We start from the raw sequence: 15,908 nt of genomic DNA, 5'->3' as shown, positions 1-15,908 counted from the left end.
TTGAAGTCCCCCAGTACTATTGTGTTGGGGTCTAAGTCTCCCTTTAAGTCCCTTAACAAGTCTTTTAAATAAGCTGGTGCCCTGTAATTAGGTGCATATACATTGATAATCATTATATCTTTCTGTTGAATGGATCCCTTAATCATTATATAGTGCCCCTCTTTGTCTCTCCTAACAGTTTTTGTGGTAAAGTTTATGTTGTCCGATATTAAGATGGCTACGCCCACTCTCTTCTCATTTCTGTTGGCATGGTATATCTTTTTCCAGCCTTTCACTCTCAGCCTGTATGGATCATTGTTGGATAGATGGGTTTCTTGTAAGCAGCAAAAGGATGGGTTTTGTTCCTTAACCCAATCAGCCAATCGGTGTCTTTTAACTGGACAGTTCAAGCCATTAACATTCAATGTGACTATTGAGAAGGAGTAACTTTGCCCTGCCATTAGCCAAAGATACTTTCTAATATATGGTTTGAGATTCCTGTGATCTTTTGGTGTGAGGTTTCCTACCTTTACCTTCTTTCATATTGGTGACCGTGTTTCTGTGTTTCTGTATGTAACACATCTTTAAGCATCTTTTGCAGGGCTGGACGAGTGGCGACAAATTCTTTCAATGTCTGTTTGCTGTGAAAGGTCTTTATTTCACCTTCATTCATAAATGAGAGCTTTGCAGGATATAATATTCTGGGCTGGCAGTTTTTCTCTCTTAGCACCTGGGCTATGTCTCGCCATTCTCTCCTAGCTTGTAGGGTTTCTGAAGAGAAGTCTGCTGTGAGTCTAATTGGAGATCCTCTGAGAGTAATCTGGCGTTTCTCTCTTGCACATTTTAGGATCTTTTCTTTGTGTTTCACTGTGGTGAGTTTGAATACGACGTGTCGTGGTGAGGATCTCTTTTGGTCATGTTTATTAGGGGTTCTATGAGCTTCCTGTATTAGGATGTCTCTGTCTTTCTCCAAACCTGGGAAAATTTCTGCAAGTATCTCACTACAAAGGCCTTCTAATCCTTTCTCTCTCTCCATGCCTTCAGGTACTCCTAGAACCCGAATGTTGGGTTTTTTAAGAGTATCCTGTAGATTCCTGACAGTATTTTTTAGATTTCTGATTTCTTCTTCTTTTCTTTGATTTGATTGTTTCCTTTCCTGTTCTCTGTCTTCTAAGTCTGATATTCTCTCTTCTGCTTCGCCCATTCTGTTTTCAAGACTCTCTAATGTGTTTGTCATTTGATCTATTGAGTTCATTTCATTATGGTTTCTTGTCACTATCACAGTTTCACGTTCTACTAGTTGTTTCATTTCATTTTGATTCCTCCTTAATATTTCATTTTCACGAGAGAGATTTTCTATCTTGTCCATTAAGGATTTCTGTAGTTCAAGAATTTGTTTTTGAGAACTTCTTAACGTTCTTATCAGTTTTTTGAGATCTGCTTCTTGCATTTCCTCTATCTCTTCATCTTCATAATCTTGGACTGGGGGGTCTTGTTCATTTGGGGGCATCATAGTGTCTTCCTTGCTCTTGTTAACTCTGCTTCTACGTTCTTTGGCATGTTGGAGATAATTTATGGTTTTTTTTTTTTTTTTGCTGTGGTGTTTTTTTCTCGTTATACTATGCCTCTAGGTGGGCTGTCTGCTTTAATGGATCCTTAGAGGCTGTGGTGGGTGTGGCCAGTGAGCTCTGCTTGATTCTTCAGGTTTGAGGCTTTGCAAAAAGTGACTCTCCTTGCTCCTTGCTGGAACTCTCTCTCTCGCTCTCTCGCTTTTTTTTTTTTTTTGACTCAGTTGGGAAGTAATTCCGAATGGCTCCCATTGGTTCCTGCACTGGGTTGATTTTGCTGGTCGTCTCCCGCAGTTGATTTTCCACGCGGTGGGCTCCTTGTAGGTCCTCTGTGTCACATCCACTAGATCTGGGAGCGTTTCTTCTGCAGTTTTTTTTTTGAATCTTTTCCTGAGGCCTTGTCTCAGCTGGTGATCCAAGGCTCCACCTATGGCTTCTGCCGTGATCTTCCTCTCTAGGCGCTGTCGCCTAGGGCCAGCCGGGCCACACGATCGCCGCCGCTGCCACCGCCGCTGTAGTGCCTGCGCGCGCTCCCCGGGACTGGGACCATGGAGAGAGGCGCTCGGGACAAGGCCGCCGCCGCCGCCACTGCAGTTCCTGTGTGCGCTCCCCAGGACTGGGACCGAGGAGAGAGGCGCTCGTGACGCTACCACCGCCGCCGCCGCTGCTGCCGCTGCCGCTGCCGCTGCTGTAGTGCCTGCACGCGCTCCCCGGGACTGGGACCGTGGAGAGAGGCGCTCGGGACGACGCCGCTGCTGCCGCCGCCGTGGCCACCGCCGCGGCCGCCACCGCCACGGCAGAGCTGCAGGCGGAGGCGGGAGGAGGAGAGTTTCTGAGGCTTTTGACTTACCTCTGGTTCCCGCGCTGGCGAGACTCTGTGGCTCGGTTCCCGCGGTTGGGTTTCAACGCAGTGGGCTCTCAGTAGATCCTCTGTGTCTCATCCACTAGATCCGGAAGCGTTTCCTCTGCAGATTTTTCTTCAGTCTTTTCCTAAGGCTACAGTAATTTCACTTTTATGAAACTTTATTTTCGCAGACTAATGGCGCACGTCCTCACTATCCGCCATCATGGCTCCACCCCCAGAATATTTAATTTTCTACTGGGAAACACTCACTGGTTCCACATGGAGAAACCAGCTCTACATATTCGTATTTTCTGGGGCGAAATCTCAATTAACTGTGGCAAACAATCATGATATTTCCATTTGTATAGATGGCATTTTATGCACTTGCCTAACGAAAAGACTTTGCTTTTCTCCAAAACCATTTTCACTGTAATTTTCTCAGTCCATTGGACACGAATTCCACACCACTTTTTGCTTATATGACTGGATGAAACCGGAAATATCCGGTTTTGTTTTGGCTAACTCAATCCCCGATATTTCCACAGCCCCTGTGTTTGTGTTTTCTGGATATTATCGAAATAATTCATTGTTTCGAATGTTTTTTTAGGGAATATTTAATTTTGTACTGGGAAACGCTAATTGGTTCCACATGAAGACACCAGCTCTACACATTCGTATTTTCTAGGAGAAAGCTAGAGGAACGGCGGCAAACAAACATGATATTTCTGTTTGTATTGATGGCATTTTATGCACTTGCTTAACGAAAAGACTTTGCTTTTCTGCAAAACCATTTTTACTATGATTTTGTCGGTCCATTGCATAAGAATTCCACACCACTTTGTCCCAACATGACTGGATGAAACCAGAAATATGCGGTTGTGTTTTGGCTAACTGAATCCCAGATATTGCAACAGCCTCTGTGTTTGTATTTTCTGGATATTATCAAAGGATTTTATTTTTTTGAATGTTTTTTATCAGGGAACATTTAATTTTGTACTGGGAAACATTAATTGGTTTCACATGGAGACAGCAGCTCTACACATTCGGATTTTCTAGGGAGAAAGCTAGAGGAAATGTGGCAAAGAAACATGATATTTCTGTTTGGTTAGATGTCATTTTATGCACTTGCCTAATGAAAGGACTTTGCTTTACTCCAAAGCCATTTTTACTGTGATTTGATCGTTCCATTGCATACGAATTCCACACCACATTCTCCTGATATGACTGGATGAAACCCGAAATATCTGGTTTTGTTTTGAATAACTCAATCCCAGATATTGCAACAGTACCTGTGTTTGTGTTTTCTGGATATTTTCGAAGGACTTTATTGTTTTGAAATTTTTTTGTTATCAGGGAACATTAAATTTTGTACTGGGAAACACTCTCTGGTTCCATAGGGAGACACCAGCTCTACACATTCGTATTTTCTTGCGAGAAAGCTACAGTAACTGCGGCATACAATCATGATATTTCTGCTTATATATATGGCATTTTATGCACTTGCCTAACGATAAGACTTTGCTTTTCTCCAAAACCGTTTTTACTGTGATTTGCTTGGTCTATTGCATACGAATTCCACACCACTTTGTCCGGATATGACTGCATGAAACCGGAAATATCCGGTTTTGTTTTGGCTAACTCAATTCCAGATATTGCCACAGCCCCTGTGTTTGTGTTTTCTGGATATTATCGAAGTATTTTATTGTTTTGAATGTTTTTTGTCAGGGAACATTTTTTTTGTACTGTGAAACTCTAATTGGTTCCACAGGGAGAAAACATCTCAACACATTCGTATTTTCTGGGGAGAAATCTAAAGGAAATGCGGCAAACAAACATGATATTTCTGTTTGTATACATGACATTTTATGCACTTGCCTAACGAAAAGACTTTGCTTTTCTCCAAAACCATTTTTACTGTGATTTTGTCTGTCCATTGCATATGAATTCCACACCACCTCGTCCTGATATGAGTGAATGAAACCAGAAATATGAGGTTGTGTCTTGGCTAACTGAATCCCAGATATTGCGACAGCCTCTGTGTCTGTGGATTCTGGATATTATCGAAGGACTTTATGGTTTTGAATGTTTTTTTATCAATGAACCTTTATTTTTGTACTGCGAAACTCTGATTGATTTCCCATGGAGAATCCAGCTATACACATTCGTATTTTTAGGGAGAAAGCTATAGAAACTGTGGCAAACAAACATGATATTTCTGTTTGTATACATGACAATTTATGCACTTGCCTAACGAAAAGACTTTGCTTTTCTCCAAATCCACTTTCACTATTATTTTCTTAGTCCATTGCATGCGAATTCCACACCACTTTGTCCAGATATGACTGGATGAAACCGGAAATATCCGGTTGTGTTTTGGCTAACTAAATCCCAGATATTGCCACAGCCCCAGTGTTTGTGTTTTGTGGATATTATCGAAGGATTTTATTGTTTTAAAAGTTTTTTTTTTAATCATGGAACATTTAATTTTGTACTGGGAAACACCCAGTGGTTCCACATGGAGAAACCAGCTCTACACATTCGTATATTCTAGGGAGAAAGCTAGAGGAACTGCGGTAAACAATCATGATATTTCTGTTTGTATAGATGACTTTTTATGCACTTGCCTAACGAAAAGACTTTGCTTTCCTCCAAAACCATTTTTTGCTGTGATTTTCTTGGTCCATTACATACGTATTCCCCAACACTTTGTCCGGATATGAGAGGATGAAACCGGAAATATCCGGTTCTGTTTTGGCTAACTGAAACCCAGATATTACCACAGACCCTGTGTTTGTGTTTTCTGGATATTATCGATGGACTTGATAGTTTTGAAAGTTTTTTTTATCAGTGAACATTTAATTTTCTACTTGGAAACACTCAGTGGTTCCACAGGGAGACACTAGCTCTACACATTCTTATTTTCTAGCAAGATACCTAGAGGAACTGCGGCAAACAAACATGATATTTCTGTTTGTATACATGACATTTTATGCACTTGCCTAATGAAAAGACTTTGCTTTTCTCCAAAACCATTTTTACTGTGATTTTGTCTCTCCAGTGCATAAGAATTCCACACCACTTTGTCCGGATATGACTGGATGTAACCGGAAATATGCAGTTTTCTTTTGGCTAACTCAATCTCAGATTTTGCAACAGATCCTCTGTATGTGTTTTCTGGATATCATCAAAGGACATTATTGTTTTGAATGTTTTTTATCAGGGAATATTTAATTTTGTACTGGTAAATTCTAATTGGTTCCACATGGATACACCAGCTCTACACATTCGTATTTTTAGAGAGAAAGCTAGAGGAACTGCGGCAAACAAACATGATATTTCTGTTTGTTTACATGACATTTTATGCACTCGCCTAACGAAAACACTTTACTTTTGTCCAAAACCATTTTTACTGTGATTTTCTCAGTCCATTGCATACAAATTCCACAATGCTTTGTCCAGATATGACTGGATGAAACCGGAAATATCCGTTGCGTTTTGGCTAACTCAATCCCAGATATTGCCACAGCCCCTGTGTTTGTGTTATCTGGATATTATCGAACGACTTTATTGTTTTGAAAGTTTTTTTTTTTATCAAGGAATATTTAATTCTGTACTGGGAAACTCTAATTGGTTCCACATGGAGACACCAGCTCTACACATTCGCATTTTCTGGGGAGATATAAAAAGGAACTGCGGCAAACAATCATGATATTTCTGTTTGTATAGATGGCATTTTATGCACTTGCCTAACTAAAAGACTTTGCTTTTCTCCAAAACCATTTTTACTGTGGTTTTGTCTGTCCATTACATACGAATTCCACACCACTTTATACGGATATGACTGGATGACCCGAAATATCCGGTTGTGTTTTGGCTAACTGAATCACACATATTGCCACAGATCCTCTGTTTGTATTTTCTGGATATCATCAATGGACTTTATTGTTTTGAAAGATTTTTTTTTTCTACCAGGGAACATTTAGTTTTGTACTGGGAAACACTCACTGGGTCCACATGGAGAGAACAGCTCTAAAAACTCGTATTTTCTAGGGAGAAAGCTAGAGGAACTGCGGCAAACAAACATGATATCTGTGTTTGTATACATGACAATTTATGCACTTGCCTAACGAAAGGACTTTGCTTTTCAGCAAAGCCATTTTTACTGTGATTTTGTCTTTCCATTGCATACGAACTCCCCAACACTTTGTCCCGATATGAGTGGATGAAACCGGAAATATCAAGTTCTGTTTTGGCTAACTGAAACCCAGATATTGCCGCAGATCCTTTGTTTGTGTTTTCTGGATATTATCGATGGACTTTATTGTTTTGAAAGTTTTTTTTTTTTATCATGGGACATTTAATTTTGTACTGGGAAACTCTGATTCATTGATATGGAGACACCAGCTCTACACATTCGTATTTTCTAGGAGAAAACTAGAGGAACTGCGGCAAACAAACATGATATTTCTGTTTGTATACATGACATTTTATGCACTTGCCTAACGAAAAGACTTTGCTTTTCTCCAAAACCATTTTACTGTGATTTTTTCTGTCCATTGCATACGAATTCCACACCACCTTGTCCTGATATGAGTGAATGAAACCAGAAATATGAGGTTGTGTTTTGGCTAAGAATCCCATATATTGCGACAGCCTCTGTGTTTGTGTTTTCTGGATATTATCGAAGGACTTTATGGTTTTGAATGTTTTTATCAGGGAACATTTAATTTTGTACTAGGAAACTCTGATTGGTTCCACATGGAGTTACAAGCTCTACACATTCGTATTTTCTGGGGAGATATCAAAAGGAACTGCGGCAAACAATCATGATATTTCTGTTTGTATAGATGGGATTTTATGCACTTGCCTAACTAAAAGACTTTGCTTTTCTCCAAAACCATTTTTACTGTGATTTTGTCTGTCCATTACATACGAATTCCACACCACTTTGTACGGATATGACTGGATGCCCGGAAATATCCGGTTGTGTTTTGGCTAACTGAATCACACATATTGCCACAGATCCTCTGTTTGTATTTTCTGGATATCATCAATGGACTTTATTGTTTTGAAAGATTTTTTTTTCTACCAGGGAACATTTCGTTTTGTACTGGAAAACACTCACTGGGTACACATGGATAGAACAGCTCTAAAAACTTGTATTTTCTAGGGAGAAAGCTAGAGGAACTGCGGCAAACAAACATGATATCTGTGTTTGTATACATGACATTTTATGCACTTGCCTAACTAAAAGAATTTGCCTTTCTCCAAAACCATTTTTACTGTGATTTTCTCGGTCTATTGAATACGAACGCAACACCACTTTGTCCGGATATGACTGGATGAAACCGGAAAAATCCGGTTTTGTTTTGGCTAACTCAACCCCAGATATTACCCCAGGATCTGTGTTTGTCATTTCTGGATATTATCGAATGACTTATTGTTTTGAAAGTTTTTTTTTTTTTTTAATCAGGGAACATTTAATTTTCTACCATGAAACTCTAATTGTTTCCACATGGAGTCACCAGCTCTACATATTCGTATTTTCTGGGGAGAAATCTAAAGGAACTGCGGCAAACAATCATGCTATTTTTGTTTGTATAGATGGCATTTTATGCACTTGCCTATGGAAAAGACTTTGCTTTTCTCCAAAACCATTTTTACTGTGATTTTTCGTATGCATTGCATAAGATTTCCACACCACTTTTTGCGGATATGACTGGATGGAACCGGAAATGTCCGGTTTTGTTTTGGCTAACTTAATCCCAGATATTTCCACTGTCCCTGTGTTTGTGTTTTCTGGATATTATTGATGGACTTTCTTGTTTTGTTTTGAATGTTTTTTATCAGGGAATATTTAATTTACTACTGGGAAACTCTAATTTGTTCCACATGCATACACCAGCTCTACACATTTGTATTTTCTAGGAGAAATCTAGAGGAACTGCGGCAAACAAACATGATTTCTTTATGTGTACATGACATTTTATGCACTTGCCTAACGAAAAGCCTTTGCCTTTCTCCAAAACCATTTTTACTTTGATTTTCTCAGTCCATTGCATACGAATTACACCACTTTCTCCGAATATGTCTGGATGAAACCAGAAATATCTGGTTTTGTTTTGGCTAACTCAATCCCAGATTGCCACAGTCCCTGTGTTTGTGTTTTCTGGATATTATCGAAGGACTTTATTGTTTGGAAAGTTTTTTTTAATCAGGGAACATTTAATTTTGTACTGGGACACTCACTGGTTCCACATGGAGACACCAGCTCTAAACATTTGTATTTTCTACGGAGAAAGCTAGAGGAACTGCTGCAAACAAGCATATAAATTTGTTTGCATACATGACATTTCATGCACTTGCCTAACTAAAAGAATTTGCCTTTCTCCAAAACCATTTTTACTTTGATATTCTCGGTCTATTGAATAGGAACACAAAACCGCTTTGTCCAGATATGACCGGATGAAACCGGAAATATCTGGTTTTGTTTTGGCTAACTCAACCCCAGATATTAACCCAGCATTTGTGTTTGTCATTTCTGGATATTATTGAAGTACTTATTGTTTTGAAAGTTTTTTTTTAATCATGGAACATTTAATTTTCTACTATGAAACTCTAATTGTTTCCACATGGAGACACCAGCTCTACACATTCGTATTTTCTAGGAGAAAGCTAGAGGTACTGCGGCAAACAGTCATGATATTTCTGTTTGTATACATGACATTTTATGCACTTGCCTAAGGAAAAGACTTTGCTTTTCTCCAAAACCATTTTTACTGTGATTTTTTCTGTCCATTACATATGAATTGCACACCACTTTGTCCGATAAGACTGGATGAAACTGGAAATATCCGGTTTTGTTTTGGCTAACTCAATCCGAGATATTGCCACAGACCCTGTGTTTGTGTTTTCTGGATATTATCGAAGGACTTTATTGTTTTGAAATTTTTTTTAATCAGGGAACTTGTAATTTTGTACTGGGAAACTCAAATTGGTTCAACATGGAGACACCAGTTCTACGCATTCGTATATTCTAGGAGAAAGCTAGAGGAACTGCGGCAAACAAACATGATATTTCTGTTTGTATAGATGGATTTTATGCACTTGTCTAACGAAAAGACTGTGCTTTTCTCCAAAAACATTTTCACTGCTATTTTCGCAGTCCTTTGCATACGAATTCAACACCACTTTTTGCAGATATGACTGGATGAAATCGGAAATATCTGATTTTTTTTTGGATAACTCAATCCCAGATATTGAGACAGCTTCTGTGTTTGTGTTTTCTGGATATTATCGAAGGACATTATTGTATTGAAAGTATTTTTTTAATCAGGGAACATTTAATTTTGTACTGGGTAACTCTAATTGGTTTCACCTGCAGACACCAGCTATACACATTTGTATTTTCTGGTGAGAAATCTAAAGGAACTGCGGCAAATAATCATGATATTTCTGTTTGTATAGATGGCATTTTATGCACTTGCCTAACGAAAAGACTTTTCTTTTCTCCTAAACTACTTTCACTGTAATTTTCTCAGTCAATTGCATACGAATTCCACAGCAATTTGTCCGGATATGACTGGATGATACCGGAAATATCCGGTTTTGTTTTGACTAACTCAATCCCAGATATTGTGACAGCCTCTGTGTTTGTGTTTTCTGGATATTATCCAAGTATTTGATTGTTCTGAATGTTTTTTGTCAGGGAACATTTAATTTTGTACTGGGAAACTCTAATTGGTTTCACATGGAGACACGAGCTATACACATTTGTATTCTTGGGGAGAAATCTAAATGAACTGCGGCGAAGAAACATATTATTTCAGTTTGTATACGTGATGTTTTATGCACTTGCCTAAGGAAAAGACTTTGCTTTTCTCCAAAAACATTTTCACTGCAAGTTTCTCAGTCCATTGCATACGAATTCCACACGACTTTTTTTCCGGATATGACTGGATGAAACCGGAAATATGCGGTTGTGTTTTGCCTAACTGAATCCCAGAATTTGTGACAGCATCTGTGTTTGTGTTTTCTGGATATTATCAAAGGACTTTATTGTTTTGAAATTTTTTATCAGGGAACATTTAATTTTGTACTAGGAAACTTTATTTGTTTCCACATGGAGACACCAGCTCCACACATTCGTATATGCTAAAAACTAAAACAAGAGGAACTGCAGCAAACAACATGATATTTCTGTTTGTATAGATGGGATTTATCCACTTGCCTAATGAAAAGACTTTGCTTTACTCAAAAACCATTTTCACTGTAATTTTCTCAGTCCATTACATATGAATTAAACACAACTTTGTCCGGATATGACTGGATGAAACCGTAAACATCCGGTTGTGTTTTGGCTAAACGAATTCCAGATATTGCCACATCCTGTGTTTGAGATGTCTGCATATTATCAATGGTCTTTATTGTTTTGAAATTTTTTTTTGTTTACTTAGGGAACATTTAATTTTGTACAGGGAAACTCTGATTCGTTGACATGGAGACACCAGCTCTACACATACGTATTTTCTAGGAGAAAACTAGAGGAACTGCGGCAAACAAACATGATATTTCTGTTTGTATACATGATATTTTATGAACTTGCCTAACGAAAAGACTTTGCTTATCTCCAAAACCATTTTTACTGTGATTTTGTCTCTCCAGTGCATACGAATTCCCCACCACTTTGTCTGGATATGAGAGGATGAAACCGGAAATATACGGTTGTGTTTTGTCTAACTGAATCCCAGATATTGCCGCAGCCACTGTGTTTGTGTTTTCTGGATATTATCGAAGGACTTTATTGTTTTGTAAGATTTTTTTATCAGTGAACATTTAATTTTGTACTGGGAAACACTCATGGGTTCACATGGAGACACCAGCTCTACACATTTGTATTTTCTAGGAGAAAACAAGAGGAACTGCGGCAAACAAACATGATATTTCTGTTTGTATACATGACATTTTATGCACTTGCCTATGAAAATACTTTGCTTTTCTACAAAACAATTTTCACTGTAATTTCCTCAGTGCATTACATACGAAATAGACACCATTTTGTCCAGATATCCCTGGATGAAACCGGAAATATTCGATTGTGTTTTGGCTAACTGAATACAATATATTGCGGCAGCCCCTGTGTTTTTGTTTTTTGGATATTATCGATGGACTTTATTGTTTTGAAAGTTTTTTTTTTATCAGGGAACATTTAATTTTGTACTGGGGAACTCTAATTGGTTCCACATGATGACACCAGCTCTACACATTCATATTTTCTAGGGAGAAATCAAGAGGAACTGAGGCAATCAAACATAATATTTCTGTTTGTATAGATGGCATTTTATGCACTTGCCTAACGAAAAGAATTTGGTTTTCTCCAAAACCATTTTCACTGCAATTTTCTCCATCCATTGCATATGAATTCCACACCTCTTGTACCGGATATGACTGTTTGAAACTGGAAATATCCGTTTTTTTTGGCTAACTCAATCCCAGATATTGCGACAGCCCCTGTGTTCGTGTTTTCTGGATATTATCAATGGACAATATTGTTTTGAAACTTTTTTTATTATCAGGGAACATTTAAATTTGTACTGGGAAACACTCACTGGTTCCACATGGAGACACCAGCTCTACACATTCGTATTTTCCAGCGAGAAAGCTAGAGGAACTGTGGGATACAAAGATGATATTTCTGTTTGTATACATGACATTTTATGCACTTGCCTAACGAAAAGACTTTGCTTTTCTCCAAAAACATTTTCACTGCAAGTTTCTCAGTCCATTGCATACGAATTCCACAACACTTTTTCCGGACATGACTAGATGAAACCGGAAATATCCGGTTTTGTTTTCGCTAACTCAATCCCAGATATCGCTACAGCCCCTGTGTTTGTGTTTTGTGGATATTATCAATGGATGGAGAAACCAGTTCTACAGATTCGTATATTCTGGGGAGAAATCTAAAGGAACTGTGGCAAACAATCATGATATTTCTGTTTGTATACATGATATTTTATGACCTTGCCTAACGAAAAGACTTTGCTTTTCTCCAAAACCATTTTTACTGTGATTTTCTCGGTCCATTGCATACGAATGCCACACCACTTTGTCCGGATATGACTCGATGAAACCGGAAATATTTGCTTGTGTTTTGTCTAACTCAATCCCAGATATTGAGACAGCCCCTGTGTTTGTGTTTTCTGGATATTATCAGTGGTCATTGATTTTTTGAAAGTTTTTTTTTATCAGGGAACATTTAATTTTGTACTGGGAAACTCTAATAGGTTCCACATATAGACACCATCTCTACACATTCGTATTTTCTAGCGAGAAAGCTAGAGGAACTGCTGCAAAGAAACATGATATTTCTGTTTGTATAGGTGGCATATTATGCACTTGCGTAACGAAAAGACTTTGCTTTTCTCCAAAACCATTTTATTATAATTTTCTCAGTCCATTGCATACGAATTCCACACCACTTTGTCCGGATATGACTGGATGAAACCGGAAATATCCGGTTTTTTTTTTTTTTTTTTGTCTAACTCAATGCCAGATATTGCCACAGCCCCTGTGTTTGCGTTTTCTGGATATTATCAATGGACATTATTTTTATCAAAGTTTTTTTTTTTATCAGGGAACATTTAATTTTGTACTGGGAAACACTCAGTGGTTCCACATGGAGACACCAGCTCTACACATTCCTATTTTCTAGGGAGAAAGCTAGAGGAACTGCTCCAAACAAACATGATATTTCTGTTTGTATAGATGGCATTTTATGCACTTGCCTAACGAAAAGACTTTGCTTTTCTCCAAAACCATTTTTACTGTGATTTTCTCGGTCCATTGCATAGAAATTCCACACCACTTTGTATGGATATGACCAGATGAAACCGTAAATATCCTGTTGTTTTTGGCTAACTCAATCCCAGACATTGCAACAACCACTGTGTTTGTGTTTTCTGGATATTATCGAAGGACTTTATTGTTTTGAATGTTTTTTATCAGGGAACATTTAATTTTGTACTGGGAAACTCTAATAGCTTCCATGTGGAGACACCAGCTCTACACATTCCTATTTTCTAGGGAGAAAGCTAGAGTAACTGCGGCAAACAATCATTTTTCTGTTTGTATAGGTGGCATATTATGCCCTTGCCTAACGAAAAGACTTTGCTTTTCTCCAAAACCATTTTACTATAATTTTCTCAGTCCATTGCATACGAATTCCACACCACTTTGTCCGGATATGACTGGATGAAACCGGAAATATCCGGTTTTTTTTTTTTTTTTGGCTAACTCAATCCCAGATATTGCGACAGCCTCTGTGTTTGTTTTTCCTGGATATTACGGAAGGACATTTGTTTTGAAAGTTGTTGTTGTTGTTTTTTTAATAAAGGAACATTTAACTTTGTTCTGGAAAACTCTAATTGGTTCCACATGGAGACACCAGCTCTACACATAAGTATTTTCTGGGGAGATATCTAAAAGAACTGCGACAAACAATCATGATATTTCTGTTTGTATAGATGGCATTTTATGCACTTGCCCAAGGAAAAAACTTTGCTTTTCTCCAAAACCATTTTTGCTGTGATTTTCTCGGTCCATTGCATATGAATTCCACACCACTTTTTCCGGATATGACTGGTTGAAACCGGAAATATCCCGTTGTGTTTTGGCTAACTGAATCACAGATATTGCCACAGATACTCTGTTTGTGTTTTCTGGATATCATCAGTGGAGTTTATTGATTTGAAAGATTTTTTTTTATCAGGGAACATTTAGTTTTGTATTGGGAAACTCTAATTGGTTCCACATGGAGACACCAGCTCTACACATTCATATTTTCTTGAGAGAAAGCTATAGGAACTTCAGCAAACAAACAGGATATTTCCATTTGTATAGATGATATTTTATGCACTTGCCTAATGCAAAGACTTTGCTTTTCTCCAAAACCGTTTTTACTGTGATTTTCTCGGTCCACTGCATACGAATTCCACACCACTTAGTCCGGATATGACTGTATGAAACAGGAAATATGCGGTTGTATTTTGGCTATCTCAATCTCAGATATTGCAACAGCCTCTATGTTTGTGTTTTTTGGATATTATCGATTGTCTTCATTGTTTTGAAATGCTTTTTATTAGGAAACATTTAATTATGTACTGGGAAACACTCACTGATTCCACATGGAGACACCAGCTCTACACATTCGTATTTTCTAGGAGAAAGCTAGAGGAACTGCGGAAAACAAACATGATATTTCTGTTTGTATAGATGGCATTTTATGCACTCGCCTAACGAAAAGACTTTGCTTTTCTCAAAAACAATTTCACTGTAATATTATCAGTCCATTGCATTTGAATTTCACACCACTTTGTCCGGATATGACTGGATGAAACCGGAAATATCTGGTTTTGTTTTGGCTAACCGAATCCCAGATATTGAGAGAACTTCTGGTGAGTTTTCTGGATATTATCGATGGACTTTATTGTTTTGAAAGTTTTTTTTTTATCAGGGAACATTTAATTTTGTACCGGGAAACAATCACTGGTTCCCCATGGAGAACAAACTCTACACATTCATATTTTCTAGAAGAAGCTAGAGGATCTGTGGCAACCAAAATTATATTTTTGTGTGTATACATGACATTTTATGCACTTAACTAACGAAAAGACTTTGTTTTTCTCAAAACCATTTTCACTGTAATTTTCTCTGTCTATTACATACGAATTAAGCACCACTTTGTCTAGATATGACAGGATGAAAACGGAAATATTTGGTTGTTTTTGGCTAAGTGAACCCCAGATATTGCGACAGCCCCTGTGTTTGTTTTTACTGGATATTATCGAAGGAATTTATAGCTTTGAAATTTTTTTTATCAGGGAACATTTAATTTTGTCTGGGAAAATCTAATTGGTTCCACCTGGAGACACCAGCTCTACAAATTCGTATTTTCTAGGGAGAAAGCTAGAGGAACTGTGGCAAACAACATGATATTTCTGTTTGTATACACGACATTTTATGCACTTGCCTAACGAAAATCTTTGTTTTAACCAAAACCATATTTACTGTTATTTTCTCGTTCCATTGCATACGAATTTCAGACCACTTTGTCTGGATATGACTGGATGAAACCAGAAATATCCGTTGTTTTTTTTTTTTTTTTTTTTTTTTTTTTTTTTTTTTTTTTTTTTTTTTTTTTTGGCTAACTCAATCCCAGATATTGCCACAGATATGTGTTTGTTTTTTCTGGATATTATCAATAGACTTTATTGTTTTGAAAGTTTTTTTTTATCAGTGAACAATTAATTTTGTTCAGGGAAACTCTAATTGGCTCCACATGGAGACACAGGCTCTAAAACTTCTTATTTTCTAGGAAGAATTCTAGAGGAACTGCGGGAAACAAACATGATATTTCTCTTTGTATACATGACATTTTATGCACTTACCTAACGAAAAGACTTTGCTTTTCTCCAAAACCATTTTTACTGTAATTTTGTCTGTCCATTGCATAGGAA

This window comes from Lepus europaeus, chromosome 21, assembly GCF_033115175.1.
Source record: "Lepus europaeus isolate LE1 chromosome 21, mLepTim1.pri, whole genome shotgun sequence".
In the NCBI taxonomy this organism is placed as follows: domain Eukaryota; kingdom Metazoa; phylum Chordata; class Mammalia; order Lagomorpha; family Leporidae; genus Lepus; species Lepus europaeus.
This window is presented reverse-complemented; position numbering follows the sequence as displayed.